This window comes from Oncorhynchus kisutch, unplaced genomic scaffold (assembly GCF_002021735.2).
Source record: "Oncorhynchus kisutch isolate 150728-3 unplaced genomic scaffold, Okis_V2 Okis01b-Okis20b_hom, whole genome shotgun sequence".
Classification (NCBI taxonomy): Eukaryota; Metazoa; Chordata; class Actinopteri; order Salmoniformes; family Salmonidae; genus Oncorhynchus; species Oncorhynchus kisutch.
Window position 1 is genome coordinate 10,096,142 of NW_022261978.1, and position 27,810 is coordinate 10,123,951.

Sequence of the window (27,810 nt, forward strand, 5' to 3'; positions counted from 1 at the left end):
GTCGATGAAGACGGCTGCACAGTACTGTCTTTTATCGATGGCGGTTATGATGTCGTTTAGTACCTTGAGTGTGGCTGAGGTGCACCCATGACCGGCTCGGAAACCAGATTGCACAGCGGAGAAGGTACGGTGGGATTCGAGATGGTCAGTGACCTGTTTGTTGACTTGGCTTTCGAAGACCTTAGATAGGCAGGGCAGGATGGATATAGGTCTGTAACAGTTTGGGTCCAGGGTGTCTCCCCCTTTGAAGAGGGGGATGACTGCGGCAGCTTTCCAATCCTTGGGGATCTCAGACGAGATGAAAGAGAGGTTGAACAGGCTGGTAATAGGGGTTGCGACAATGGTGGCAGATAGTTTCAGAAATAGAGGGTCCAGATTGTCAAGCCCAGCTGATTTATACGGGTCCAGGTTTTGCAGCTCTTTCAGAACATCTGCTATCTGGATTTGGGTAAAGGAGAACCTGGAGAGGCTTGGGCGAGGAGCTGCGGGGGGGGCGGAGCTGTTGGCCGAGGTTGAAGTAGCCAGGCGGAAGGCATGGCCAGCCGTTGAGAAATGCTTATTGAAGTTTTCGATAATCATGGATTTATCAGTGGTGACCGTGTTACCTAGCCTCAGTGCAGTGGGCAGCTGGGAGGAGGTGCTCTTGTTCTCCATGGACTTCACAGTGTCCCAGAACTTTTTGGAGTTGGAGCTACAGGATGCAAACTTCTGCCTGAAGAAGCTGGCCTTAGCTTTCCTGACTGACTGCGTGTATTGGTTCCGGACTTCCCTGAACAGTTGCATATCACGGGGACTATTCGATGCTATTGCAGTCCGCCACAGGATGTTTTTGTGCTGGTCGAGGGCAGTCAGGTCTGGGGTGAACCAAGGGCTGTATCTGTTCTTAGTTCTGCATTTTTTGAACGGAGCATGCTTATCTAAAATGGTGAGGAAGTTACTTTTAAAGAATGACCAGGCATCCTCCACTGACGGGATGAGGTCAATGTCCTTCCAGGATACCCGGGCCAGGTCGATTAGAAAGGCCTGCTCACAGAAGTGTTTTAGGGAGCGTTTGACAGTGATGAGGGGTGGTCGTTTGACTGCGGCTCCGTAGCGGATACAGGCAATGAGGCAGTGATCGCTGAGATCCTGGTTGAAGACAGCGGAGGTGTATTTGGAGGGCCAGTTGGTCAGGATGACGTCTATGAGGGTGCCCTTGTTTACAGAGTTAGGGTTGTACCTGGTGGGTTCCTTGATGATTTGTGTGAGATTGAGGGCATCTAGCTTAGATTGTAGGACTGGCGGGGTGTTAAGCATATCCCAGTTTAGGTCACCTAACAGAACAAACTCTGAAGCTAGATGGGGGGCGATCAATTCACAAATGGTGTCCAGGGCACAGCTGGGAGCTGAGGGGGGTCGGTAGCAGGCGGCAACCGTGAGAGACTTATTTCTGGAGAGAGTCATTTTCAAAATTAGTAGTTCGAACTGTTTGGGTATGGACCTGGAAAGTATGACATTACTTTGCAGGCCATCTCTGCAGTAAACTGCAACTCCTCCCCCTTTGGCAGTTCTATCTTGACGGAAGATGTTATAGTTGGGTATGGAAATCTCAGAATTTTTGGTGGCCTTCCTGAGCCAGGATTCAGACACAGCAAGGACATCAGGGTTAGCAGAGTGTGCTAAAGCAGTGAGTAAGACAAACTTAGGGAGGAGGCTTCTGATGTTGACATGCATGAAACCAAGGCTTTTTCGAACACAGAAGTCAACAAATGAGGGTGCCTGGGGACATGCAGGGCCTGGGTTTACCTCCACATCACCCGCGGAACAGAGAAGGAGTAGTATGAGGGTGCGGCTAAAGGCTATCAAAACTGGTCGCCTAGAGCGTTGGGGACAGAGAATAAGAGGAGCAGGTTTCTGGGCATGGTAGAATATATTCAGGGCATAATGCGCAGACAGGGGTATGGTGGGGTGCGGGTACAGCGGAGGTAAGCCCAGGCACTGGGTGATGATGAGAGAGGTTGTATCTCTGGACATGCTGGTAGTAATGGGTGAGGTCACCGCATGTGTGGGAGGTGGGACAAAGGAGTTATCAGGGGTATGAAGAGTGGAACTAGGGGCTCCATTGTGAACTAAAACAATGATAACTAACCTGAACAACAGTATACAAGGCATATTGACATTTGAGAGATAAAGATGGCAGTGGTGGGATTTGAACCCACGCCTCCTTAGAGACTGGAGCCTAAATCCAGCGCCTTAGACCGCTCGGCCACACTACCCAGCTCTGGCTAAATATTCACACTTTCTCGTCAGTTACCTAGAGCGTCTGCACTCCCTTCTTTTGAAGTCTTCTTTTTCATTTTCTTCTTTAAAATCTTTATGTATCTCATGTTGCTCTTGCGTCCTTCATCTTTTTTTGATTCTCTTTTTAAAAATCTTAATTTATCTGATGTTGCTCTTTCTTCCATCATATAAACTTACAATTAGTTTCTGCTTTTATGTCTGAAGCAGATTGAATTAGAAAAACACGGCTGATAATTGCAATAACAGCCGTGGGAATTTGGGTCAAGGCTGGATTCCCTTTATTTGTCCGGTGTCCTTGGTGGCCTTGTTTGAAATTACATTACAGTTTTCTGTTGAGAAAAAGTTGCAGCGGTGGACTTTGAACCGACACCTCCCGAAAGACTGGGTCCTTAAATCCAGTTCTCTGGACAGCTCGGCCACAGTACCCATTGTTAAAATGGACTGCTTGGTCATCACACAGACCATCACAACTTTCCTTTTTTCCAATCAAGGATGTGACATGAACAACCACCGGTAGGAGGTGCAACTGCCACCGCGGGGGCACAGGACTTGGTGGCTGGTTGGTTAAGGCGATGGACTACACTATTGAGTTAGAAACCCATCCGGGACACACAACATTGCTTCTTTTCTCCCTTGCATGGGCGACATGAAAGTAAAAACCCTGAAATAAAGCAGAACATGTGATAGCTTGCGCAAACAAACTCAATAAAGATGGCAGTGGTGGGATTTGAACCCACGCCTCCTTAGAGACTGGAGCCTTAATCCAGCGCCTTAGACTGCTCGGCCACACTACCCAGCTCTGGTAAATTATTCACACTTTCTCGTCAGTTACCTAGAGCGTCTGCACTCCCTTGTATTTTAGTCTTCTTTTTCATTTTCTTCTTTAAAATCTTTATGTATCTCATGTTGCTCTTGCGTCCTTCATCTTTTTTTGATTCTCTTTTTAAAAATCTTAATTTATCTGATGTTGCTCTTTCTTCCATCGTATAAACTTAGAATTAGTTTCTGCTTTTATGTCTGAAGCAGATTGAATTAGAAAAACACGGCAGATAATTGCAATAACAGCCGTGGGAATTTGGGTCAAGGCTGGATTCCCTTTATTTGTCCGGTGTCCTTGGTGGCCTTGTTTGAAATTACATTACAGTTTTCTGTTGAGAAAAAGTTGCAGCGGTGGACTTTGAACCGACACCTCCCGAAAGACTGGGTCCTTAAATCCAGTTCTCTGGACAGCTCGGCCACAGTACCCATTGTTAAAATGGACTGCTTGGTCATCACACAGACCATCACAACTTTCCTTTTTTCCAATCAAGGATTTGACATGAACAACCACCGGTAGGAGGTGCAACTGCCACCGTGGGGGCACAGGACTTGGTGGCTGGTTGGTTAAGGCGATGGACTACACTATTGAGTTAGAACCCCATCCGGGACACACAACATTGCTTCTTTTCTCCCTTGCATGGGCGACATGAAAGTAAAAACCCTGAAATAAAGCAGAACATGTGATAGCTTGCGCAAACAAACTCAATAAAGATGGCAGTGGTGGGATTTGAACCCACGCCTCCTTAGAGACTGGAGCCTTAATCCAGCGCCTTAGACCGCTCGGCCACACTACCCAGCTCTGGTAAATTATTCACACTTTCTCGTCAGTTACCTAGAGCGTCTGCACTCCCTTGTATTTTAGTCTTCTTTTTCATTTTCTTCTTTAAAATCTTTATGTATCTCATGTTGCTCTTGCGTCCTTCATCTTTTTTTGATTCTCTTTTTAAAAATCTTAATTTATCTGATGTTGCTCTTTCTTCCATCGTATAAACTTAGAATTAGTTTCTGCTTTTATGTATGAAGCAGATTGAATTAGAAAAACACGACAGATAATTGCAATAACAGAGGTGGGAATTAGGGTAAAGTCTGGATTCCCATTATTTGTCCGGTGTCCTTGGTGGCCTTTTTGAAATTACATTACAGTTTTCTGTTGAGAGAAAGTTGCAGCGTGGACTTTGAACCGACACCTCCGAAAGACTGGGTCCTTAAATCCAGTTCTCTGGACAGCTCGGCCACAGTACCAACTGTTAAAATGGACTGCTGGGTCGTCGCGCAGACCATCACAACATTCCTTTTTTCCAATCAAGGATTTGACGTGAACAACCACCGGTAGGAGGTGCAACTGCCACCGTGGGGGCACAGGAATTGGTGGCTGGTTGGTTGAGGCGATGGACTACACTATTGAGTTGGAACCCCATCCGTGACACACAACATTGCTTCTTTTCTCCCTTGCATGGGCGACATGAAAGTAAAAACCCTGAAATAAAGCAGAACATGTGATAGCTTGCGCAAACAAACTCAATAAAGATGGCAGTGGTGGGATTTGAACCCACGCCTCCTTAGAGACTGGAGCCTTAATCCAGCGCCTTAGACCACTCGGCCACACTACCCAGCTCTGGTAAATTATTCACACTTTCTCGTCAGTTACCTAGAGCGTCTGCACTCCCTTGTATTTTAGTCTTCTTTTTCATTTTCTTCTTTAAAATCTTTATGTATCTCATGTTGCTCTTGCGTCCCTCATCTTTTTTTGATTCTCTTTTTAAAAATCTTAATTTATCTGATGTTGCTCTTTCTTCCATCATATACACTTACAATTAGTTTCTGCTTTTATGTCTGAAGCAGATTGAATTAGAAAAACACGGCAGATAATTGCAATAACAGCCGTGGGAATTTGGGTCAAGGCTGGATTCCCTTTATTTGTCCGGTGTCCTTGGTGGCCTTGTTTGAAATTACATTACAGTTTTCTGTTGAGAAAAAGTTGCAGCGGTGGACTTTGAACCGACACATCCCGAAAGACTGGGTCCTTAAATCCAGTTCTCTGGACAGCTCGGCCACAGTACCCATTGTTAAAATGGACTGCTTGGTCATCACACAGACCATCACAACTTTCCTTTTTTCCAATCAAGGATTTGACGTGAACAACCACCGGTAGGAGGTGCAACTGCCACCGCGGGGGCACAGGACTTGGTGGCTGGTTGGTTAAGGCGATGGACTACACTATTGAGTTAGAACCCCATCCGGGACACACAACATTGCTTCTTTTCTCCCTTGCATGGGCGACATGAAAGTAAAAACCCTGAAATAAAGCAGAACATGTGATAGCTTGCGCAAACAAACTCAATAAAGATGGCAGTGGTGGGATTTGAACCCACGCCTCCTTAGAGACTGGAGCCTTAATCCAGCGCCTTAGACTGCTCGGCCACACTACCCAGCTCTGGTAAATTATTCACACTTTCTCGTCAGTTACCTAGAGCGTCTGCACTCCCTTGTATTTTAGTCTTCTTTTTCATTTTCTTCTTTAAAATCTTTATGTATCTCATGTTGCTCTTGCGTCCTTCATCTTTTTTTGATTCTCTTTTTAAAAATCTTAATTTATCTGATGTTGCTCTTTCTTCCATCGTATAAACTTAGAATTAGTTTCTGCTTTTATGTCTGAAGCAGATTGAATTAGAAAAACACGGCAGATAATTGCAATAACAGCCGTGGGAATTTGGGTCAAGGCTGGATTCCCTTTATTTGTCCGGTGTCCTTGGTGGCCTTGTTTGAAATTACATTACAGTTTTCTGTTGAGAAAAAGTTGCAGCGGTGGACTTTGAACCGACACCTCCCGAAAGACTGGGTCCTTAAATCCAGTTCTCTGGACAGCTCGGCCACAGTACCCATTGTTAAAATGGACTGCTTGGTCATCACACAGACCATCACAACTTTCCTTTTTTCCAATCAAGGATTTGACATGAACAACCACCGGTAGGAGGTGCAACTGCCACCGTGGGGGCACAGGACTTGGTGGCTGGTTGGTTAAGGCGATGGACTACACTATTGAGTTAGAACCCCATCCGGGACACACAACATTGCTTCTTTTCTCCCTTGCATGGGCGACATGAAAGTAAAAACCCTGAAATAAAGCAGAACATGTGATAGCTTGCGCAAACAAACTCAATAAAGATGGCAGTGGTGGGATTTGAACCCACGCCTCCTTAGAGACTGGAGCCTTAATCCAGCGCCTTAGACCGCTCGGCCACACTACCCAGCTCTGGTAAATTATTCACACTTTCTCGTCAGTTACCTAGAGCGTCTGCACTCCCTTGTATTTTAGTCTTCTTTTTCATTTTCTTCTTTAAAATCTTTATGTATCTCATGTTGCTCTTGCGTCCTTCATCTTTTTTTGATTCTCTTTTTAAAAATCTTAATTTATCTGATGTTGCTCTTTCTTCCATCGTATAAACTTAGAATTAGTTTCTGCTTTTATGTATGAAGCAGATTGAATTAGAAAAACACGACAGATAATTGCAATAACAGAGGTGGGAATTAGGGTAAAGTCTGGATTCCCATTATTTGTCCGGTGTCCTTGGTGGCCTTTTTGAAATTACATTACAGTTTTCTGTTGAGAGAAAGTTGCAGCGTGGACTTTGAACCGACACCTCCGAAAGACTGGGTCCTTAAATCCAGTTCTCTGGACAGCTCGGCCACAGTACCAACTGTTAAAATGGACTGCTGGGTCGTCGCGCAGACCATCACAACATTCCTTTTTTCCAATCAAGGATTTGACGTGAACAACCACCGGTAGGAGGTGCAACTGCCACCGTGGGGGCACAGGAATTGGTGGCTGGTTGGTTGAGGCGATGGACTACACTATTGAGTTGGAACCCCATCCGTGACACACAACATTGCTTCTTTTCTCCCTTGCATGGGCGACATGAAAGTAAAAACCCTGAAATAAAGCAGAACATGTGATAGCTTGCGCAAACAAACTCAATAAAGATGGCAGTGGTGGGATTTGAACCCACGCCTCCTTAGAGACTGGAGCCTTAATCCAGCGCCTTAGACCACTCGGCCACACTACCCAGCTCTGGTAAATTATTCACACTTTCTCGTCAGTTACCTAGAGCGTCTGCACTCCCTTGTATTTTAGTCTTCTTTTTCATTTTCTTCTTTAAAATCTTTATGTATCTCATGTTGCTCTTGCGTCCTTCATCTTTTTTTGATTCTCTTTTTAAAAATCTTAATTTATCTGATGTTGCTCTTTCTTCCATCGTATAAACTTAGAATTAGTTTCTGCTTTTATGTATGAAGCAGATTGAATTAGAAAAACACGACAGATAATTGCAATAACAGAGGTGGGAATTAGGGTAAAGTCTGGATTCCCATTATTTGTCCGGTGTCCTTGGTGGCCTTTTTGAAATTACATTACAGTTTTCTGTTGAGAGAAAGTTGCAGCGTGGACTTTGAACCGACACCTCCGAAAGACTGGGTCCTTAAATCCAGTTCTCTGGACAGCTCGGCCACAGTACCAACTGTTAAAATGGACTGCTGGGTCGTCGCGCAGACCATCACAACATTCCTTTTTTCCAATCAAGGATTTGACGTGAACAACCACCGGTAGGAGGTGCAACTGCCACCGTGGGGGCACAGGAATTGGTGGCTGGTTGGTTGAGGCGATGGACTACACTATTGAGTTGGAACCCCATCCGTGACACACAACATTGCTTCTTTTCTCCCTTGCATGGGCGACATGAAAGTAAAAACCCTGAAATAAAGCAGAACATGTGATAGCTTGCGCAAACAAACTCAATAAAGATGGCAGTGGTGGGATTTGAACCCACGCCTCCTTAGAGACTGGAGCCTTAATCCAGCGCCTTAGACCACTCGGCCACACTACCCAGCTCTGGTAAATTATTCACACTTTCTCGTCAGTTACCTAGAGCGTCTGCACTCCCTTGTATTTTAGTCTTCTTTTTCATTTTCTTCTTTAAAATCTTTATGTATCTCATGTTGCTCTTGCGTCCCTCATCTTTTTTTGATTCTCTTTTTAAAAATCTTAATTTATCTGATGTTGCTCTTTCTTCCATCATATACACTTACAATTAGTTTCTGCTTTTATGTCTGAAGCAGATTGAATTAGAAAAACACGGCAGATAATTGCAATAACAGCCGTGGGAATTTGGGTCAAGGCTGGATTCCCTTTATTTGTCCGGTGTCCTTGGTGGCCTTGTTTGAAATTACATTACAGTTTTCTGTTGAGAAAAAGTTGCAGCGGTGGACTTTGAACCGACACATCCCGAAAGACTGGGTCCTTAAATCCAGTTCTCTGGACAGCTCGGCCACAGTACCCATTGTTAAAATGGACTGCTTGGTCATCACACAGACCATCACAACTTTCCTTTTTTCCAATCAAGGATTTGACGTGAACAACCACCGGTAGGAGGTGCAACTGCCACCGCGGGGGCACAGGACTTGGTGGCTGGTTGGTTAAGGCGATGGACTACACTATTGAGTTGGAACCCCATCCGTGACACACAACATTGCTTCTTTTCTCCCTTGCATGGGCGACATGAAAGTAAAAACCCTGAAATAAAGCAGAACATGTGATAGCTTGCGCAAACAAACTCAATAAAGATGGCAGTGGTGGGATTTGAACCCACGCCTCCTTAGAGACTGGAGCCTTAATCCAGCGCCTTAGACCACTCGGCCACACTACCCAGCTCTGGTAAATTATTCACACTTTCTCGTCAGTTACCTAGAGCGTCTGCACTCCCTTGTATTTTAGTCTTCTTTTTCATTTTCTTCTTTAAAATCTTTATGTATCTCATGTTGCTCTTGCGTCCCTCATCTTTTTTTGATTCTCTTTTTAAAAATCTTAATTTATCTGATGTTGCTCTTTCTTCCATCATATACACTTACAATTAGTTTCTGCTTTTATGTCTGAAGCAGATTGAATTAGAAAAACACGGCAGATAATTGCAATAACAGCCGTGGGAATTTGGGTCAAGGCTGGATTCCCTTTATTTGTCCGGTGTCCTTGGTGGCCTTGTTTGAAATTACATTACAGTTTTCTGTTGAGAAAAAGTTGCAGCGGTGGACTTTGAACCGACACATCCCGAAAGACTGGGTCCTTAAATCCAGTTCTCTGGACAGCTCGGCCACAGTACCCATTGTTAAAATGGACTGCTTGGTCATCACACAGACCATCACAACTTTCCTTTTTTCCAATCAAGGATTTGACGTGAACAACCACCGGTAGGAGGTGCAACTGCCACCGCGGGGGCACAGGACTTGGTGGCTGGTTGGTTAAGGCGATGGACTACACTATTGAGTTAGAACCCCATCCGGGACACACAACATTGCTTCTTTTCTCCCTTGCATGGGCGACATGAAAGTAAAAACCCTGAAATAAAGCAGAACATGTGATAGCTTGCGCAAACAAACTCAATAAAGATGGCAGTGGTGGGATTTGAACCCACGCCTCCTTAGAGACTGGAGCCTTAATCCAGCGCCTTAGACTGCTCGGCCACACTACCCAGCTCTGGTAAATTATTCACACTTTCTCGTCAGTTACCTAGAGCGTCTGCACTCCCTTGTATTTTAGTCTTCTTTTTCATTTTCTTCTTTAAAATCTTTATGTATCTCATGTTGCTCTTGCGTCCTTCATCTTTTTTTGATTCTCTTTTTAAAAATCTTAATTTATCTGATGTTGCTCTTTCTTCCATCGTATAAACTTAGAATTAGTTTCTGCTTTTATGTATGAAGCAGATTGAATTAGAAAAACACGACAGATAATTGCAATAACAGAGGTGGGAATTAGGGTAAAGTCTGGATTCCCATTATTTGTCCGGTGTCCTTGGTGGCCTTTTTGAAATTACATTACAGTTTTCTGTTGAGAGAAAGTTGCAGCGTGGACTTTGAACCGACACCTCCGAAAGACTGGGTCCTTAAATCCAGTTCTCTGGACAGCTCGGCCACAGTACCAACTGTTAAAATGGACTGCTGGGTCGTCGCGCAGACCATCACAACATTCCTTTTTTCCAATCAAGGATTTGACGTGAACAACCACCGGTAGGAGGTGCAACTGCCACCGTGGGGGCACAGGAATTGGTGGCTGGTTGGTTGAGGCGATGGACTACACTATTGAGTTGGAACCCCATCCGTGACACACAACATTGCTTCTTTTCTCCCTTGCATGGGCGACATGAAAGTAAAAACCCTGAAATAAAGCAGAACATGTGATAGCTTGCGCAAACAAACTCAATAAAGATGGCAGTGGTGGGATTTGAACCCACGCCTCCTTAGAGACTGGAGCCTTAATCCAGCGCCTTAGACCACTCGGCCACACTACCCAGCTCTGGTAAATTATTCACACTTTCTCGTCAGTTACCTAGAGCGTCTGCACTCCCTTGTATTTTAGTCTTCTTTTTCATTTTCTTCTTTAAAATCTTTATGTATCTCATGTTGCTCTTGCGTCCCTCATCTTTTTTTGATTCTCTTTTTAAAAATCTTAATTTATCTGATGTTGCTCTTTCTTCCATCATATACACTTACAATTAGTTTCTGCTTTTATGTCTGAAGCAGATTGAATTAGAAAAACACGGCAGATAATTGCAATAACAGCCGTGGGAATTTGGGTCAAGGCTGGATTCCCTTTATTTGTCCGGTGTCCTTGGTGGCCTTGTTTGAAATTACATTACAGTTTTCTGTTGAGAAAAAGTTGCAGCGGTGGACTTTGAACCGACACATCCCGAAAGACTGGGTCCTTAAATCCAGTTCTCTGGACAGCTCGGCCACAGTACCCATTGTTAAAATGGACTGCTTGGTCATCACACAGACCATCACAACTTTCCTTTTTTCCAATCAAGGATTTGACGTGAACAACCACCGGTAGGAGGTGCAACTGCCACCGCGGGGGCACAGGACTTGGTGGCTGGTTGGTTAAGGCGATGGACTACACTATTGAGTTAGAACCCCATCCGGGACACACAACATTGCTTCTTTTCTCCCTTGCATGGGCGACATGAAAGTAAAAACCCTGAAATAAAGCAGAACATGTGATAGCTTGCGCAAACAAACTCAATAAAGATGGCAGTGGTGGGATTTGAACCCACGCCTCCTTAGAGACTGGAGCCTTAATCCAGCGCCTTAGACTGCTCGGCCACACTACCCAGCTCTGGTAAATTATTCACACTTTCTCGTCAGTTACCTAGAGCGTCTGCACTCCCTTGTATTTTAGTCTTCTTTTTCATTTTCTTCTTTAAAATCTTTATGTATCTCATGTTGCTCTTGCGTCCTTCATCTTTTTTTGATTCTCTTTTTAAAAATCTTAATTTATCTGATGTTGCTCTTTCTTCCATCGTATAAACTTAGAATTAGTTTCTGCTTTTATGTCTGAAGCAGATTGAATTAGAAAAACACGGCAGATAATTGCAATAACAGCCGTGGGAATTTGGGTCAAGGCTGGATTCCCTTTATTTGTCCGGTGTCCTTGGTGGCCTTGTTTGAAATTACATTACAGTTTTCTGTTGAGAAAAAGTTGCAGCGGTGGACTTTGAACCGACACCTCCCGAAAGACTGGGTCCTTAAATCCAGTTCTCTGGACAGCTCGGCCACAGTACCCATTGTTAAAATGGACTGCTTGGTCATCACACAGACCATCACAACTTTCCTTTTTTCCAATCAAGGATTTGACATGAACAACCACCGGTAGGAGGTGCAACTGCCACCGTGGGGGCACAGGACTTGGTGGCTGGTTGGTTAAGGCGATGGACTACACTATTGAGTTAGAACCCCATCCGGGACACACAACATTGCTTCTTTTCTCCCTTGCATGGGCGACATGAAAGTAAAAACCCTGAAATAAAGCAGAACATGTGATAGCTTGCGCAAACAAACTCAATAAAGATGGCAGTGGTGGGATTTGAACCCACGCCTCCTTAGAGACTGGAGCCTTAATCCAGCGCCTTAGACCGCTCGGCCACACTACCCAGCTCTGGTAAATTATTCACACTTTCTCGTCAGTTACCTAGAGCGTCTGCACTCCCTTGTATTTTAGTCTTCTTTTTCATTTTCTTCTTTAAAATCTTTATGTATCTCATGTTGCTCTTGCGTCCTTCATCTTTTTTTGATTCTCTTTTTAAAAATCTTAATTTATCTGATGTTGCTCTTTCTTCCATCGTATAAACTTAGAATTAGTTTCTGCTTTTATGTATGAAGCAGATTGAATTAGAAAAACACGACAGATAATTGCAATAACAGAGGTGGGAATTAGGGTAAAGTCTGGATTCCCATTATTTGTCCGGTGTCCTTGGTGGCCTTTTTGAAATTACATTACAGTTTTCTGTTGAGAGAAAGTTGCAGCGTGGACTTTGAACCGACACCTCCGAAAGACTGGGTCCTTAAATCCAGTTCTCTGGACAGCTCGGCCACAGTACCAACTGTTAAAATGGACTGCTGGGTCGTCGCGCAGACCATCACAACATTCCTTTTTTCCAATCAAGGATTTGACGTGAACAACCACCGGTAGGAGGTGCAACTGCCACCGTGGGGGCACAGGAATTGGTGGCTGGTTGGTTGAGGCGATGGACTACACTATTGAGTTGGAACCCCATCCGTGACACACAACATTGCTTCTTTTCTCCCTTGCATGGGCGACATGAAAGTAAAAACCCTGAAATAAAGCAGAACATGTGATAGCTTGCGCAAACAAACTCAATAAAGATGGCAGTGGTGGGATTTGAACCCACGCCTCCTTAGAGACTGGAGCCTTAATCCAGCGCCTTAGACCACTCGGCCACACTACCCAGCTCTGGTAAATTATTCACACTTTCTCGTCAGTTACCTAGAGCGTCTGCACTCCCTTGTATTTTAGTCTTCTTTTTCATTTTCTTCTTTAAAATCTTTATGTATCTCATGTTGCTCTTGCGTCCTTCATCTTTTTTTGATTCTCTTTTTAAAAATCTTAATTTATCTGATGTTGCTCTTTCTTCCATCGTATAAACTTAGAATTAGTTTCTGCTTTTATGTATGAAGCAGATTGAATTAGAAAAACACGACAGATAATTGCAATAACAGAGGTGGGAATTAGGGTAAAGTCTGGATTCCCATTATTTGTCCGGTGTCCTTGGTGGCCTTTTTGAAATTACATTACAGTTTTCTGTTGAGAGAAAGTTGCAGCGTGGACTTTGAACCGACACCTCCGAAAGACTGGGTCCTTAAATCCAGTTCTCTGGACAGCTCGGCCACAGTACCAACTGTTAAAATGGACTGCTGGGTCGTCGCGCAGACCATCACAACATTCCTTTTTTCCAATCAAGGATTTGACGTGAACAACCACCGGTAGGAGGTGCAACTGCCACCGTGGGGGCACAGGAATTGGTGGCTGGTTGGTTGAGGCGATGGACTACACTATTGAGTTGGAACCCCATCCGTGACACACAACATTGCTTCTTTTCTCCCTTGCATGGGCGACATGAAAGTAAAAACCCTGAAATAAAGCAGAACATGTGATAGCTTGCGCAAACAAACTCAATAAAGATGGCAGTGGTGGGATTTGAACCCACGCCTCCTTAGAGACTGGAGCCTTAATCCAGCGCCTTAGACCACTCGGCCACACTACCCAGCTCTGGTAAATTATTCACACTTTCTCGTCAGTTACCTAGAGCGTCTGCACTCCCTTGTATTTTAGTCTTCTTTTTCATTTTCTTCTTTAAAATCTTTATGTATCTCATGTTGCTCTTGCGTCCCTCATCTTTTTTGATTCTCTTTTTAAAAATCTTAATTTATCTGATGTTGCTCTTTCTTCCATCATATACACTTACAATTAGTTTCTGCTTTTATGTCTGAAGCAGATTGAATTAGAAAAACACGGCAGATAATTGCAATAACAGCCGTGGGAATTTGGGTCAAGGCTGGATTCCCTTTATTTGTCCGGTGTCCTTGGTGGCCTTGTTTGAAATTACATTACAGTTTTCTGTTGAGAAAAAGTTGCAGCGGTGGACTTTGAACCGACACATCCCGAAAGACTGGGTCCTTAAATCCAGTTCTCTGGACAGCTCGGCCACAGTACCCATTGTTAAAATGGACTGCTTGGTCATCACACAGACCATCACAACTTTCCTTTTTTCCAATCAAGGATTTGACGTGAACAACCACCGGTAGGAGGTGCAACTGCCACCGCGGGGGCACAGGACTTGGTGGCTGGTTGGTTAAGGCGATGGACTACACTATTGAGTTGGAACCCCATCCGTGACACACAACATTGCTTCTTTTCTCCCTTGCATGGGCGACATGAAAGTAAAAACCCTGAAATAAAGCAGAACATGTGATAGCTTGCGCAAACAAACTCAATAAAGATGGCAGTGGTGGGATTTGAACCCACGCCTCCTTAGAGACTGGAGCCTTAATCCAGCGCCTTAGACCGCTCGGCCACACTACCCAGCTCTGGTAAATTATTCACACTTTCTCGTCAGTTACCTAGAGCGTCTGCACTCCCTTGTATTTTAGTCTTCTTTTTCATTTTCTTCTTTAAAATCTTTATGTATCTCATGTTGCTCTTGCGTCCTTCATCTTTTTTGATTCTCTTTTTAAAAATCTTAATTTATCTGATGTTGCTCTTTCTTCCATCATATAAACTTACAATTAGTTTCTGCTTTTATGTCTGAAGCAGATTGAATTAGAAAAACACGGCAGATAATTGCAATAACAGACGTGGGAATTTGGGTCAAGGCTGGATTCCCTTTATTTGTCCGGTGTCCTTGGTGGCCTTGTTTGAAATTACATTACAGTTTTCTGTTGAGAAAAAGTTGCAGCGGTGGACTTTGAACCGACACCTCCCGAAAGACTGGGTCCTTAAATCCAGTTCTCTGGACAGCTCGGCCACAGTACCCATTGTTAAAATGGACTGCTTGGTCATCACACAGACCATCACAACTTTCCTTTTTTCCAATCAAGGATTTGACGTGAACAACCACCGGTAGGAGGTGCAACTGCCACCGCGGGGGCACAGGACTTGGTGGCTGGTTGGTTAAGGCGATGGACTACACTATTGAGTTGGAACCCCATCCGGGACACACAACATTGCTTCTTTTCTCCCTTGCATGGGCGACATGAAAGTAAAAACCCTGAAATAAAGCAGAACATGTGATAGCTTGCGCAAACAAACTCAATAAAGATGGCAGTGGTGGGATTTGAACCCACGCCTCCTTAGAGACTGGAGCCTTAATCCAGCGCCTTAGACCGCTCGGCCACACTACCCAGCTCTGGTAAATTATTCACACTTTCTCGTCAGTTACCTAGAGCGTCTGCACTTCCTTGTATTTTAGTCTTCTTTTTCATTTTCTTCTTTAAAATCTTTATGTATCTCATGTTGCTCTTGCGTCCTTCATCTTTTTTGATTCTCTTTTTAAAAATCTTAATTTATCTGATGTTGCTCTTTCTTCCATCGTATAAACTTAGAATTAGTTTCTGCTTTTATGTCTGAAGCAGATTGAATTAGAAAAACACGGCAGATAATTGCAATAACAGACGTGGGAATTAGGGTAAAGGCTGGATTCCCTTTATTTGTCCGGTGTCCTTGGTGGCCTTGTTTGAAATTACATTACAGTTTTCTGTTGAGAAAAAGTTGCAGCGGTGGACTTTGAACCGACACCTCCCGAAAGACTGGGTCCTTAAATCCAGTTCTCTGGACAGCTCGGCCACAGTACCCATTGTTAAAATGGACTGCTGGGTCATCACACAGACCATCACAACTTTCCTTTTTTCCAATCAAGGATTTGACATGAACAACCACCGGTAGGAGGTGCAACTGCCACCGTGGGGGCACAGGACTTGGTGGCTGGTTGGTTAGGCGATGGACTACACTATTGAGTTGGAACCCCATCCGTGACACACAACATTGCTTCTTTTCTCCCTTGCATGGGCGACATGAAAGTAAAAACCCTGAAATAAAGCAGAACATGTGATAGCTTGCGCAAACAAACTCAATAAAGATGGCAGTGGTGGGATTTGAACCCACGCCTCCTTAGAGACTGGAGCCTAATCCAGCGCCTTAGACCGCTCGGCCACACTACCCAGCTCTGGCTAAATTATTCACACTTTCTCGTCAGTTACCTAGAGCGTCTGCACTCCCTTGTATTTAGTCTTCTTTTTCATTTTCTTCTTTAAAATCTTTATGTATCTCATGTTGCTCTTGCGTCCTTCATCTTTTTTTGATTCTCTTTTTAAAAATCTTAATTTATCTGATGTTGCTCTTTCTTCCATCATATAAACTTACAATTAGTTTCTGCTTTTATGTCTGAAGCAGATTGAATTAGAAAAACACGGCAGATAATTGCAATAACAGACGTGGGAATTAGGGTAAAGGCTGGATTCCCTTTATTTGTCCGGTGTCCTTGGTGGCCTTTTTGAAATTACATTACAGTTTTCTGTTGAGAAAAAGTTGCAGCGGTGGACTTTGAACCGACACCTCCGAAAGACTGGGTCCTTAAATCCAGTTCTCTGGACAGCTCGGCCACAGTACCAACTGTTAAAATGGACTGCTGGGTCGTCGCACAGACCATCACAACTTTCCTTTTTTCCAATCAAGGATTTGACGTGAACAACCACCGGTAGGAGGTGCAACTGCCACCGCGGGGGCACAGGAATTGGTGGCTGGTTGGTTGAGGCGATGGACTACACTATTGAGTTGGAACCCCATCCGTGACACACAACATTGCTTCTTTTCTCCCTTGCATGGGCGACATGAAAGTAAAAACCCTGAAATAAAGCAGAACATGTGATAGCTTGCGCAAACAAACTCAATAAAGATGGCAGTGGTGGGATTTGAACCCACGCCTCCTTAGAGACTGGAGCCTTAATCCAGCGCCTTAGACCGCTCGGCCACACTACCCAGCTCTGGTAAATTATTCACACTTTCTCGTCAGTTACCTAGAGCGTCTGCACTCCCTTGTATTTAGTCTTCTTTTTCATTTTCTTCTTTAAAATCTTTATGTATCTCATGTTGCTCTTGCGTCCTTCATCTTTTTTGATTCTCTTTTTAAAAATCTTAATTTATCTGATGTTGCTCTTTCTTCCATCATATAAACTTACAATTAGTTTCTGCTTTTATGTCTGAAGCAGATTGAATTAGAAAAACACGGCAGATAATTGCAATAACAGACGTGGGAATTAGGGTAAAGGCTGGATTCCCTTTATTTGTCCGGTGTCCTTGGTGGCCTTTTTGAAATTACATTACAGTTTTCTGTTGAGAAAAAGTTGCAGCGGTGGACTTTGAACCGACACCTCCGAAAGACTGGGTCCTTAAATCCAGTTCTCTGGACAGCTCGGCCACAGTACCAACTGTTAAAATGGACTGCTGGGTCGTCGCACAGACCATCACAACTTTCCTTTTTTCCAATCAAGGATTTGACGTGAACAACCACCGGTAGGAGGTGCAACTGCCACCGCGGGGGCACAGGAATTGGTGGCTGGTTGGTTGAGGCGATGGACTACACTATTGAGTTGGAACCCCATCCGTGACACACAACATTGCTTCTTTTCTCCCTTGCATGGGCGACATGAAAGTAAAAACCCTGAAATAAAGCAGAACATGTGATAGCTTGCGCAAACAAACTCAATAAAGATGGCAGTGGTGGGATTTGAACCCACGCCTCCTTAGAGACTGGAGCCTTAATCCAGCGCCTTAGACCGCTCGGCCACACTACCCAGCTCTGGTAAATTATTCACACTTTCTCGTCAGTTACCTAGAGCGTCTGCACTCCCTTGTATTTTAGTCTTCTTTTTCATTTTCTTCTTTAAAATCTTTATGTATCTCATGTTGCTCTTGCGTCCTTCATCTTTTTTTGATTCTCTTTTTAAAAATCTTAATTTATCTGATGTTGCTCTTTCTTCCATCATATAAACTTAGAATTAGTTTCTGCTTTTATGTCTGAAGCAGATTGAATTAGAAAAACACGGCAGATAATTGCAATAACAGACGTGGGAATTAGGGTAAAGGCTGGATTCCCTTTATTTGTCCGGTGTCCTTGGTGGCCTTTTTGAAATTACATTACAGTTTTCTGTTGAGAAAAAGTTGCAGCGGTGGACTTTGAACCGACACCTCCGAAAGACTGGGTCCTTAAATCCAGTTCTCTGGACAGCTCGGCCACAGTACCAACTGTTAAAATGGACTGCTGGGTCGTCGCACAGACCATCACAACTTTCCTTTTTTCCAATAAAGGATTTGACATGAACAACCACCGGTAGGAGGTGCAACTGCCACCGCGGGGGCACAGGAATTGGTGGCTGGTTGGTTGAGGCGATGGACTACACTATTGAGTTGGAACCCCATCCGTGACACACAACATTGCTTCTATTCTCCCTTGCATGGGCGACATGAAAGTAAAAACCCTGAAATAAAGCAGAACATGTGATAGCTTGCGCAAACAAACTCAATAAAGATGGCAGTGGTGGGATTTGAACCCACGCCTCCTTAGAGACTGGAGCCTAATCCAGCGCCTTAGACCGCTCGGCCACACTACCCAGCTCTGGCTAAATATTCACACTTTCTCGTCAGTTACCTAGAGCGTCTGCACTCCCTTGTATTTAGTCTTCTTTTTCATTTTCTTCTTTAAAATCTTTATGTATCTCATGTTGCTCTTGCGTCCTTCATCTTTTTTTGATTCTCTTTTTAAAAATCTTAATTTATCTGATGTTGCTCTTTCTTCCATCATATAAACTTAGAATTAGTTTCTGCTTTTATGTCTGAAGCAGATTGAATTAGAAAAACACGGCAGATAATTGCAATAACAGACGTGGGAATTAGGGTAAAGGCTGGATTCCCTTTATTTGTCCGGTGTCCTTGGTGGCCTTTTTGAAATTACATTACAGTTTTCTGTTGAGAAAAAGTTGCAGCGGTGGACTTTGAACCGACACCTCCGAAAGACTGGGTCCTTAAATCCAGTTCTCTGGACAGCTCGGCCACAGTACCAACTGTTAAAATGGACTGCTGGGTCGTCGCACAGACCATCACAACTTTCCTTTTTTCCAATCAAGGATTTGACGTGAACAACCACCGGTAGGAGGTGCAACTGCCACCGCGGGGGCACAGGAATTGGTGGCTGGTTGGTTGAGGCGATGGACTACACTATTGAGTTGGAACCCCATCCGTGACACACAACATTGCTTCTTTTCTCCCTTGCATGGGCGACATGAAAGTAAAAACCCTGAAATAAAGCAGAACATGTGATAGCTTGCGCAAACAAACTCAATAAAGATGGCAGTGGTGGGATTTGAACCCACGCCTCCTTAGAGACTGGAGCCTAATCCAGCGCCTTAGACCGCTCGGCCACACTACCCAGCTCTGGCTAAATTATTCACACTTTCTCGTCAGTTACCTAGAGCGTCTGCACTCCCTTGTATTTAAGTCTTCTTTTTCATTTTCTTCTTTAAAATCTTTATGTATCTCATGTTGCTCTTGCGTCCTTCATCTTTTTTTGATTCTCTTTTTAAAAATCTTAATTTATCTGATGTTGCTCTTTCTTCCATCGTATAAACTTAGAATTAGTTTCTGCTTTTATGTCTGAAGCAGATTGAATTAGAAAAACACGGCAGATAATTGCAATAACAGACGTGGGAATTAGGGTAAAGGCTGGATTCCCTTTATTTGTCCGGTGTCCTTGGTGGCCTTTTTGAAATTACATTACAGTTTTCTGTTGAGAAAAAGTTGCAGCGGTGGACTTTGAACCGACACCTCCGAAAGACTGGGTCCTTAAATCCAGTTCTCTGGACAGCTCGGCCACAGTACCAACTGTTAAAATGGACTGCTGGGTCGTCGCACAGACCATCACAACTTTCCTTTTTTCCAATCAAGGATTTGACATGAACAACCACCGGTAGGAGGTGCAACTGCCACCGCGGGGGCACAGGAATTGGTGGCTGGTTGGTTGAGGCGATGGACTACACTATTGAGTTGGAACCCCATCCGTGACACACAACATTGCTTCTATTCTCCCTTGCATGGGCGACATGAAAGTAAAAACCCTGAAATAAAGCAGAACATGTGATAGCTTGCGCAAACAAACTCAATAAAGATGGCAGTGGTGGGATTTGAACCCACGCCTCCTTAGAGACTGGAGCCTAAATCCAGCGCCTTAGACCGCTCGGCCACACTACCCAGCTCTGGCTAAATATTCACACTTTCTCGTCAGTTACCTAGAGCGTCTGCACTCCCTTGTATTTAGTCTTCTTTTTCATTTTCTTCTTTAAAATCTTTATGTATCTCATGTTGCTCTTGCGTCCTTCATCTTTTTTTGATTCTCTTTTTAAAAATCTTAATTTATCTGATGTTGCTCTTTCTTCCATCATATAAACTTACAATTAGTTTCTGCTTTTATGTCTGAAGCAGATTGAATTAGAAAAACACGGCAGATAATTGCAATAACAGACGTGGGAATTAGGGTAAAGGCTGGATTCCCTTTATTTGTCCGGTGTCCTTGGTGGCCTTTTTGAAATTACATTACAGTTTTCTGTTGAGAAAAAGTTGCAGCGGTGGACTTTGAACCGACACCTCCGAAAGACTGGGTCCTTAAATCCAGTTCTCTGGACAGCTCGGCCACAGTACCAACTGTTAAAATGGACTGCTGGGTCGTCGCACAGACCATCACAACTTTCCTTTTTTCCAATAAAGGATTTGACATGAACAACCACCGGTAGGAGGTGCAACTGCCACCGCGGGGGCACAGGAATTGGTGGCTGGTTGGTTGAGGCGATGGACTACACTATTGAGTTGGAACCCCATCCGTGACACACAACATTGCTTCTATTCTCCCTTGCATGGGCGACATGAAAGTAAAAACCCTGAAATAAAGCAGAACATGTGATAGCTTGCGCAAACAAACTCAATAAAGATGGCAGTGGTGGGATTTGAACCCACGCCTCCTTAGAGACTGGAGCCTAAATCCAGCGCCTTAGACCGCTCGGCCACACTACCCAGCTCTGGCTAAATATTCACACTTTCTCGTCAGTTACCTAGAGCGTCTGCACTCCCTTGTATTTAGTCTTCTTTTTCATTTTCTTCTTTAAAATCTTTATGTATCTCATGTTGCTCTTGCGTCCTTCATCTTTTTTTGATTCTCTTTTTAAAAATCTTAATTTATCTGATGTTGCTCTTTCTTCCATCGTATAAACTTAGAATTAGTTTCTGCTTTTATGTCTGAAGCAGATTGAATTAGAAAAACACGGCAGATAATTGCAATAACAGACGTGGGAATTAGGGTAAAGGCTGGATTCCCTTTATTTGTCCGGTGTCCTTGGTGGCCTTTTTGAAATTACATTACAGTTTTCTGTTGAGAAAAAGTTGCAGCGGTGGACTTTGAACCGACACCTCCGAAAGACTGGGTCCTTAAATCCAGTTCTCTGGACAGCTCGGCCACAGTACCAACTGTTAAAATGGACTGCTGGGTCGTCGCACAGACCATCACAACTTTCCTTTTTTCCAATAAAGGATTTGACATGAACAACCACCGGTAGGAGGTGCAACTGCCACCGCGGGGGCACAGGAATTGGTGGCTGGTTGGTTGAGGCGATGGACTACACTATTGAGTTGGAACCCCATCCGTGACACACAACATTGCTTCTATTCTCCCTTGCATGGGCGACATGAAAGTAAAAACCCTGAAATAAAGCAGAACATGTGATAGCTTGCGCAAACAAACTCAATAAAGATGGCAGTGGTGGGATTTGAACCCACGCCTCCTTAGAGACTGGAGCCTAAATCCAGCGCCTTAGACCGCTCGGCCACACTACCCAGCTCTGGCTAAATATTCACACTTTCTCGTCAGTTACCTAGAGCGTCTGCACTCCCTTGTATTTAAGTCTTCTTTTTCATTTTCTTCTTTAAAATCTTTATGTATCTCATGTTGCTCTTGCGTCCTTCATCTTTTTTTGATTCTCTTTTTAAAAATCTTAATTTATCTGATGTTGCTCTTTCTTCCATCATATAAACTTACAATTAGTTTCTGCTTTTATGTCTGAAGCAGATTGAATTAGAAAAACACGGCAGATAATTGCAATAACAGACGTGGGAATTAGGGTAAAGGCTGGATTCCCTTTATTTGTCCGGTGTCCTTGGTGGCCTTTTTGAAATTACATTACAGTTTTCTGTTGAGAAAAAGTTGCAGCGGTGGACTTTGAACCGACACCTCCGAAAGACTGGGTCCTTAAATCCAGTTCTCTGGACAGCTCGGCCACAGTACCAACTGTTAAAATGGACTGCTGGGTCGTCGCACAAACCATCACAACTTTCCTTTTTTCCAATAAAGGATTTGACATGAACAACCACCGGTAGGAGGTGCAACTGCCACCGCGGGGGCACAGGAATTGGTGGCTGGTTGGTTGAGGCGATGGACTACACTATTGAGTTGGAACCCCATCCGTGACACACAACATTGCTTCTATTCTCCCTTGCATGGGCGACATGAAAGTAAAAACCCTGAAATAAAGCAGAACATGTGATAGCTTGCGCAAACAAACTCAATAAAGATGGCAGTGGTGGGATTTGAACCCACGCCTCCTTAGAGACTGGAGCCTAAATCCAGCGCCTTAGACCGCTCGGCCACACTACCCAGCTCTGGCTAAATATTCACACTTTCTCGTCAGTTACCTAGAGCGTCTGCACTCCCTTGTATTTAAGTCTTCTTTTTCATTTTCTTCTTTAAAATCTTTATGTATCTCATGTTGCTCTTGCGTCCTTCATCTTTTTTTGATTCTCTTTTTAAAAATCTTAATTTATCTGATGTTGCTCTTTCTTCCATCATATAAACTTAGAATTAGTTTCTGCTTTTATGTCTGAAGCAGATTGAATTAGAAAAACACGGCAGATAATTGCAATAACAGACGTGGGAATTAGGGTAAAGGCTGGATTCCCTTTATTTGTCCGGTGTCCTTGGTGGCCTTTTTGAAATTACATTACAGTTTTCTGTTGAGAAAAAGTTGCAGCGGTGGACTTTGAACCGACACCTCCGAAAGACTGGGTCCTTAAATCCAGTTCTCTGGACAGCTCGGCCACAGTACCAACTGTTAAAATGGACTGCTGGGTCGTCGCACAGACCATCACAACTTTCCTTTTTTCCAATAAAGGATTTGACATGAACAACCACCGGTAGGAGGTGCAACTGCCACCGCGGGGGCACAGGAATTGGTGGCTGGTTGGTTGAGGCGATGGACTACACTATTGAGTTGGAACCCCATCCGTGACACACAACATTGCTTCTATTCTCCCTTGCATGGGCGACATGAAAGTAAAAACCCTGAAATAAAGCAGAACATGTGATAGCTTGCGCAAACAAACTCAATAAAGATGGCAGTGGTGGGATTTGAACCCACGCCTCCTTAGAGACTGGAGCCTAAATCCAGCGCCTTAGACCGCTCGGCCACACTACCCAGCTCTGGCTAAATATTCACACTTTCTCGTCAGTTACCTAGAGCGTCTGCACTCCCTTGTATTTAAGTCTTCTTTTTCATTTTCTTCTTTAAAATCTTTATGTATCTCATGTTGCTCTTGCGTCCTTCATCTTTTTTTGATTCTCTTTTTAAAAATCTTAATTTATCTGATGTTGCTCTTTCTTCCATCATATAAACTTACAATTAGTTTCTGCTTTTATGTCTGAAGCAGATTGAATTAGAAAAACACGGCAGATAATTGCAATAACAGACGTGGGAATTAGGGTAAAGGCTGGATTCCCTTTATTTGTCCGGTGTCCTTGGTGGCCTTTTTGAAATTACATTACAGTTTTCTGTTGAGAAAAAGTTGCAGCGGTGGACTTTGAACCGACACCTCCGAAAGACTGGGTCCTTAAATCCAGTTCTCTGGACAGCTCGGCCACAGTACCAACTGTTAAAATGGACTGCTGGGTCGTCGCACAGACCATCACAACTTTCCTTTTTTCCAATCAAGGATTTGACGTGAACAACCACCGGTAGGAGGTGCAACTGCCACCGCGGGGGCACAGGAATTGGTGGCTGGTTGGTTGAGGCGATGGACTACACTATTGAGTTGGAACCCCATCCGTGACACACAACATTGCTTCTATTCTCCCTTGCATGGGCGACATGAAAGTAAAAACCCTGAAATAAAGCAGAACATGTGATAGCTTGCGCAAACAAACTCAATAAAGATGGCAGTGGTGGGATTTGAACCCACGCCTCCTTAGAGACTGGAGCCTAAATCCAGCGCCTTAGACCGCTCGGCCACACTACCCAGCTCTGGCTAAATATTCACACTTTCTCGTCAGTTACCTAGAGCGTCTGCACTCCCTTGTATTGAAGTCTTCTTTTTCATTTTCTTCTTTAAAATCTTTATGTATCTCATGTTGCTCTTGCGTCCTTCATCTTTTTTTGATTCTCTTTTTAAAAATCTTAATTTATCTGATGTTGCTCTTTCTTCCATCATATAAACTTACAATTAGTTTCTGCTTTTATGTCTGAAGCAGATTGAATTAGAAAAACACGGCAGATAATTGCAATAACAGACGTGGGAATTAGGGTAAAGGCTGGATTCCCTTTATTTGTCCGGTGTCCTTGGTGGCCTTTTTGAAATTACATTACAGTTTTCTGTTGAGAAAAAGTTGCAGCGGTGGACTTTGAACCGACACCTCCGAAAGACTGGGTCCTTAAATCCAGTTCTCTGGACAGCTCGGCCACAGTACCAACTGTTAAAATGGACTGCTGGGTCGTCGCACAAACCATCACAACTTTCCTTTTTTCCAATAAAGGATTTGACATGAACAACCACCGGTAGGAGGTGCAACTGCCACCGCGGGGGCACAGGAATTGGTGGCTGGTTGGTTGAGGCGATGGACTACACTATTGAGTTGGAACCCCATCCGTGACACACAACATTGCTTCTATTCTCCCTTGCATGGGCGACATGAAAGTAAAAACCCTGAAATAAAGCAGAACATGTGATAGCTTGTGCAAACAAACTCAATAAAGATGGCAGTGGTGGGATTTGAACCCACGCCTCCTTAGAGACTGGAGCCTAAATCCAGCGCCTTAGACCGCTCGGCCACACTACCCAGCTCTGGCTAAATATTCACACTTTCTCGTCAGTTACCTAGAGCGTCTGCACTCCCTTGTATTGAAGTCTTCTTTTTCATTTTCTTCTTTAAAATCTTTATGTATCTCATGTTGCTCTTGCGTCCTTCATCTTTTTTTGATTCTCTTTTTAAAAATCTTAATTTATCTGATGTTGCTCTTTCTTCCATCATATAAACTTACAATTAGTTTCTGCTTTTATGTCTGAAGCAGATTGAATTAGAAAAACACGGCAGATAATTGCAATAACAGACGTGGGAATTAGGGTAAAGGCTGGATTCCCTTTATTTGTCCGGTGTCCTTGGTGGCCTTTTTGAAATTACATTACAGTTTTCTGTTGAGAAAAAGTTGCAGCGGTGGACTTTGAACCGACACCTCCGAAAGACTGGGTCCTTAAATCCAGTTCTCTGGACAGCTCGGCCACAGTACCAACTGTTAAAATGGACTGCTGGGTCGTCGCACAGACCATCACAACTTTCCTTTTTTCCAATCAAGGATTTGACGTGAACAACCACCGGTAGGAGGTGCAACTGCCACCGCGGGGGCACAGGAATTGGTGGCTGGTTGGTTGAGGCGATGGACTACACTATTGAGTTGGAACCCCATCCGTGACACACAACATTGCTTCTTTTCTCCCTTGCATGGGCGACATGAAAGTAAAAACCCTGAAATAAAGCAGAACATGTGATAGCTTGCGCAAACAAACTCAATAAAGATGGCAGTGGTGGGATTTGAACCCACGCCTCCTTAGAGACTGGAGCCTAAATCCAGCGCCTTAGACCGCTCGGCCACACTACCCAGCTCTGGCTAAATATTCACACTTTCTCGTCAGTTACCTAGAGCGTCTGCACTCCCTTGTATTTAAGTCTTCTTTTTCATTTTCTTCTTTAAAATCTTTATGTATCTCATGTTGCTCTTGCGTCCTTCATCTTTTTTTGATTCTCTTTTTAAAAATCTTAATTTATCTGATGTTGCTCTTTCTTCCATCATATAAACTTACAATTAGTTTCTGCTTTTATGTCTGAAGCAGATTGAATTAGAAAAACACGGCAGATAATTGCAATAACAGACGTGGGAATTAGGGTAAAGGCTGGATTCCCTTTATTTGTCCGGTGTCCTTGGTGGCCTTTTTGAAATTACATTACAGTTTTCTGTTGAGAAAAAGTTGCAGCGGTGGACTTTGAACCGACACCTCCGAAAGACTGGGTCCTTAAATCCAGTTCTCTGGACAGCTCGGCCACAGTACCAACTGTTAAAATGGACTGCTGGGTCGTCGCACAGACCATCACAACTTTCCTTTTTTCCAATCAAGGATTTGACGTGAACAACCACCGGTAGGAGGTGCAACTGCCACCGCGGGGGCACAGGAATTGGTGGCTGGTTGGTTGAGGCGATGGACTACACTATTGAGTTGGAACCCCATCCGTGACACACAACATTGCTTCTATTCTCCCTTGCATGGGCGACATGAAAGTAAAAACCCTGAAATAAAGCAGAACATGTGATAGCTTGCGCAAACAAACTCAATAAAGATGGCAGTGGTGGGATTTGAACCCACGCCTCCTTAGAGACTGGAGCCTAAATCCAGCGCCTTAGACCGCTCGGCCACACTACCCAGCTCTGGCTAAATATTCACACTTTCTCGTCAGTTACCTAGAGCGTCTGCACTCCCTTGTATTTAAGTCTTCTTTTTCATTTTCTTCTTTAAAATCTTTATGTATCTCATGTTGCTCTTGCGTCCTTCATCTTTTTTTGATTCTCTTTTTAAAAATCTTAATTTATCTGATGTTGCTCTTTCTTCCATCATATAAACTTACAATTAGTTTCTGCTTTTATGTCTGAAGCAGATTGAATTAGAAAAACACGGCAGATAATTGCAATAACAGACGTGGGAATTAGGGTAAAGGCTGGATTCCCTTTATTTGTCCGGTGTCCTTGGTGGCCTTTTTGAAATTACATTACAGTTTTCTGTTGAGAAAAAGTTGCAGCGGTGGACTTTGAACCGACACCTCCGAAAGACTGGGTCCTTAAATCCAGTTCTCTGGACAGCTCGGCCACAGTACCAACTGTTAAAATGGACTGCTGGGTCGTCGCACAGACCATCACAACTTTCCTTTTTTCCAATAAAGGATTTGACATGAACAACCACCGGTAGGAGGTGCAACTGCCACCGCGGGGGCACAGGAATTGGTGGCTGGTTGGTTGAGGCGATGGACTACACTATTGAGTTGGAACCCCATCCGTGACACACAACATTGCTTCTATTCTCCCTTGCATGGGCGACATGAAAGTAAAAACCCTGAAATAAAGCAGAACATGTGATAGCTTGCGCAAACAAACTCAATAAAGATGGCAGTGGTGGGATTTGAACCCACGCCTCCTTAGAGACTGGAGCCTAAATCCAGCGCCTTAGACCGCTCGGCCACACTACCCAGCTCTGGCTAAATATTCACACTTTCTCGTCAGTTACCTAGAGCGTCTGCACTCCCTTGTATTTAAGTCTTCTTTTTCATTTTCTTCTTTAAAATCTTTATGTATCTCATGTTGCTCTTGCGTCCTTCATCTTTTTTTGATTCTCTTTTTAAAAATCTTAATTTATCTGATGTTGCTCTTTCTTCCATCATATAAACTTACAATTAGTTTCTGCTTTTATGT

At 43.8% G+C, this 27,810-nt stretch overlaps 29 non-coding genes across 29 annotated transcripts; all 29 read right to left on the reverse strand.

The window, feature by feature from the left end:
• Positions 1-2,173: 2,173 nt before the first annotated feature.
• Positions 2,174-2,255, reverse strand: trnal-uag (transfer RNA leucine (anticodon UAG)). The gene has a single exon. It is a non-coding gene; the product is annotated as a tRNA-Leu (tRNA).
• Positions 2,256-2,992: 737 nt separating this feature from the next.
• trnal-aag (transfer RNA leucine (anticodon AAG)) lies at positions 2,993-3,074 on the reverse strand. Its single transcript has one exon. It is a non-coding gene; the product is annotated as a tRNA-Leu (tRNA).
• A 737-nt stretch (positions 3,075-3,811) lies between these two features.
• trnal-aag (transfer RNA leucine (anticodon AAG)) lies at positions 3,812-3,893 on the reverse strand. The gene has a single exon. It is a non-coding gene; the product is annotated as a tRNA-Leu (tRNA).
• Positions 3,894-4,627: 734 nt separating this feature from the next.
• Positions 4,628-4,709, reverse strand: trnal-aag (transfer RNA leucine (anticodon AAG)). Its single transcript has one exon. It is a non-coding gene; the product is annotated as a tRNA-Leu (tRNA).
• A 737-nt stretch (positions 4,710-5,446) lies between these two features.
• On the reverse strand, positions 5,447-5,528 carry trnal-aag (transfer RNA leucine (anticodon AAG)). The gene has a single exon. It is a non-coding gene; the product is annotated as a tRNA-Leu (tRNA).
• A 737-nt stretch (positions 5,529-6,265) lies between these two features.
• trnal-aag (transfer RNA leucine (anticodon AAG)) lies at positions 6,266-6,347 on the reverse strand. The gene has a single exon. It is a non-coding gene; the product is annotated as a tRNA-Leu (tRNA).
• Positions 6,348-7,081: 734 nt separating this feature from the next.
• trnal-aag (transfer RNA leucine (anticodon AAG)) lies at positions 7,082-7,163 on the reverse strand. Its single transcript has one exon. It is a non-coding gene; the product is annotated as a tRNA-Leu (tRNA).
• Positions 7,164-7,897: 734 nt separating this feature from the next.
• trnal-aag (transfer RNA leucine (anticodon AAG)) lies at positions 7,898-7,979 on the reverse strand. Its single transcript has one exon. It is a non-coding gene; the product is annotated as a tRNA-Leu (tRNA).
• Positions 7,980-8,716: 737 nt separating this feature from the next.
• Positions 8,717-8,798, reverse strand: trnal-aag (transfer RNA leucine (anticodon AAG)). Its single transcript has one exon. It is a non-coding gene; the product is annotated as a tRNA-Leu (tRNA).
• Positions 8,799-9,535: 737 nt separating this feature from the next.
• Positions 9,536-9,617, reverse strand: trnal-aag (transfer RNA leucine (anticodon AAG)). The gene has a single exon. It is a non-coding gene; the product is annotated as a tRNA-Leu (tRNA).
• Positions 9,618-10,351: 734 nt separating this feature from the next.
• trnal-aag (transfer RNA leucine (anticodon AAG)) lies at positions 10,352-10,433 on the reverse strand. Its single transcript has one exon. It is a non-coding gene; the product is annotated as a tRNA-Leu (tRNA).
• A 737-nt stretch (positions 10,434-11,170) lies between these two features.
• Positions 11,171-11,252, reverse strand: trnal-aag (transfer RNA leucine (anticodon AAG)). Its single transcript has one exon. It is a non-coding gene; the product is annotated as a tRNA-Leu (tRNA).
• Positions 11,253-11,989: 737 nt separating this feature from the next.
• On the reverse strand, positions 11,990-12,071 carry trnal-aag (transfer RNA leucine (anticodon AAG)). Its single transcript has one exon. It is a non-coding gene; the product is annotated as a tRNA-Leu (tRNA).
• Positions 12,072-12,805: 734 nt separating this feature from the next.
• Positions 12,806-12,887, reverse strand: trnal-aag (transfer RNA leucine (anticodon AAG)). The gene has a single exon. It is a non-coding gene; the product is annotated as a tRNA-Leu (tRNA).
• A 734-nt stretch (positions 12,888-13,621) lies between these two features.
• trnal-aag (transfer RNA leucine (anticodon AAG)) lies at positions 13,622-13,703 on the reverse strand. The gene has a single exon. It is a non-coding gene; the product is annotated as a tRNA-Leu (tRNA).
• A 736-nt stretch (positions 13,704-14,439) lies between these two features.
• trnal-aag (transfer RNA leucine (anticodon AAG)) lies at positions 14,440-14,521 on the reverse strand. The gene has a single exon. It is a non-coding gene; the product is annotated as a tRNA-Leu (tRNA).
• Positions 14,522-15,257: 736 nt separating this feature from the next.
• Positions 15,258-15,339, reverse strand: trnal-aag (transfer RNA leucine (anticodon AAG)). The gene has a single exon. It is a non-coding gene; the product is annotated as a tRNA-Leu (tRNA).
• Positions 15,340-16,890: 1,551 nt separating this feature from the next.
• trnal-aag (transfer RNA leucine (anticodon AAG)) lies at positions 16,891-16,972 on the reverse strand. Its single transcript has one exon. It is a non-coding gene; the product is annotated as a tRNA-Leu (tRNA).
• Positions 16,973-17,705: 733 nt separating this feature from the next.
• trnal-aag (transfer RNA leucine (anticodon AAG)) lies at positions 17,706-17,787 on the reverse strand. The gene has a single exon. It is a non-coding gene; the product is annotated as a tRNA-Leu (tRNA).
• A 2,367-nt stretch (positions 17,788-20,154) lies between these two features.
• On the reverse strand, positions 20,155-20,236 carry trnal-uag (transfer RNA leucine (anticodon UAG)). Its single transcript has one exon. It is a non-coding gene; the product is annotated as a tRNA-Leu (tRNA).
• A 734-nt stretch (positions 20,237-20,970) lies between these two features.
• trnal-uag (transfer RNA leucine (anticodon UAG)) lies at positions 20,971-21,052 on the reverse strand. The gene has a single exon. It is a non-coding gene; the product is annotated as a tRNA-Leu (tRNA).
• Positions 21,053-21,786: 734 nt separating this feature from the next.
• trnal-uag (transfer RNA leucine (anticodon UAG)) lies at positions 21,787-21,868 on the reverse strand. The gene has a single exon. It is a non-coding gene; the product is annotated as a tRNA-Leu (tRNA).
• Positions 21,869-22,603: 735 nt separating this feature from the next.
• trnal-uag (transfer RNA leucine (anticodon UAG)) lies at positions 22,604-22,685 on the reverse strand. The gene has a single exon. It is a non-coding gene; the product is annotated as a tRNA-Leu (tRNA).
• Positions 22,686-23,420: 735 nt separating this feature from the next.
• trnal-uag (transfer RNA leucine (anticodon UAG)) lies at positions 23,421-23,502 on the reverse strand. Its single transcript has one exon. It is a non-coding gene; the product is annotated as a tRNA-Leu (tRNA).
• A 735-nt stretch (positions 23,503-24,237) lies between these two features.
• On the reverse strand, positions 24,238-24,319 carry trnal-uag (transfer RNA leucine (anticodon UAG)). Its single transcript has one exon. It is a non-coding gene; the product is annotated as a tRNA-Leu (tRNA).
• A 735-nt stretch (positions 24,320-25,054) lies between these two features.
• On the reverse strand, positions 25,055-25,136 carry trnal-uag (transfer RNA leucine (anticodon UAG)). Its single transcript has one exon. It is a non-coding gene; the product is annotated as a tRNA-Leu (tRNA).
• A 735-nt stretch (positions 25,137-25,871) lies between these two features.
• On the reverse strand, positions 25,872-25,953 carry trnal-uag (transfer RNA leucine (anticodon UAG)). Its single transcript has one exon. It is a non-coding gene; the product is annotated as a tRNA-Leu (tRNA).
• Positions 25,954-26,688: 735 nt separating this feature from the next.
• trnal-uag (transfer RNA leucine (anticodon UAG)) lies at positions 26,689-26,770 on the reverse strand. The gene has a single exon. It is a non-coding gene; the product is annotated as a tRNA-Leu (tRNA).
• Positions 26,771-27,505: 735 nt separating this feature from the next.
• On the reverse strand, positions 27,506-27,587 carry trnal-uag (transfer RNA leucine (anticodon UAG)). The gene has a single exon. It is a non-coding gene; the product is annotated as a tRNA-Leu (tRNA).
• Positions 27,588-27,810: the final 223 nt, after the last annotated feature.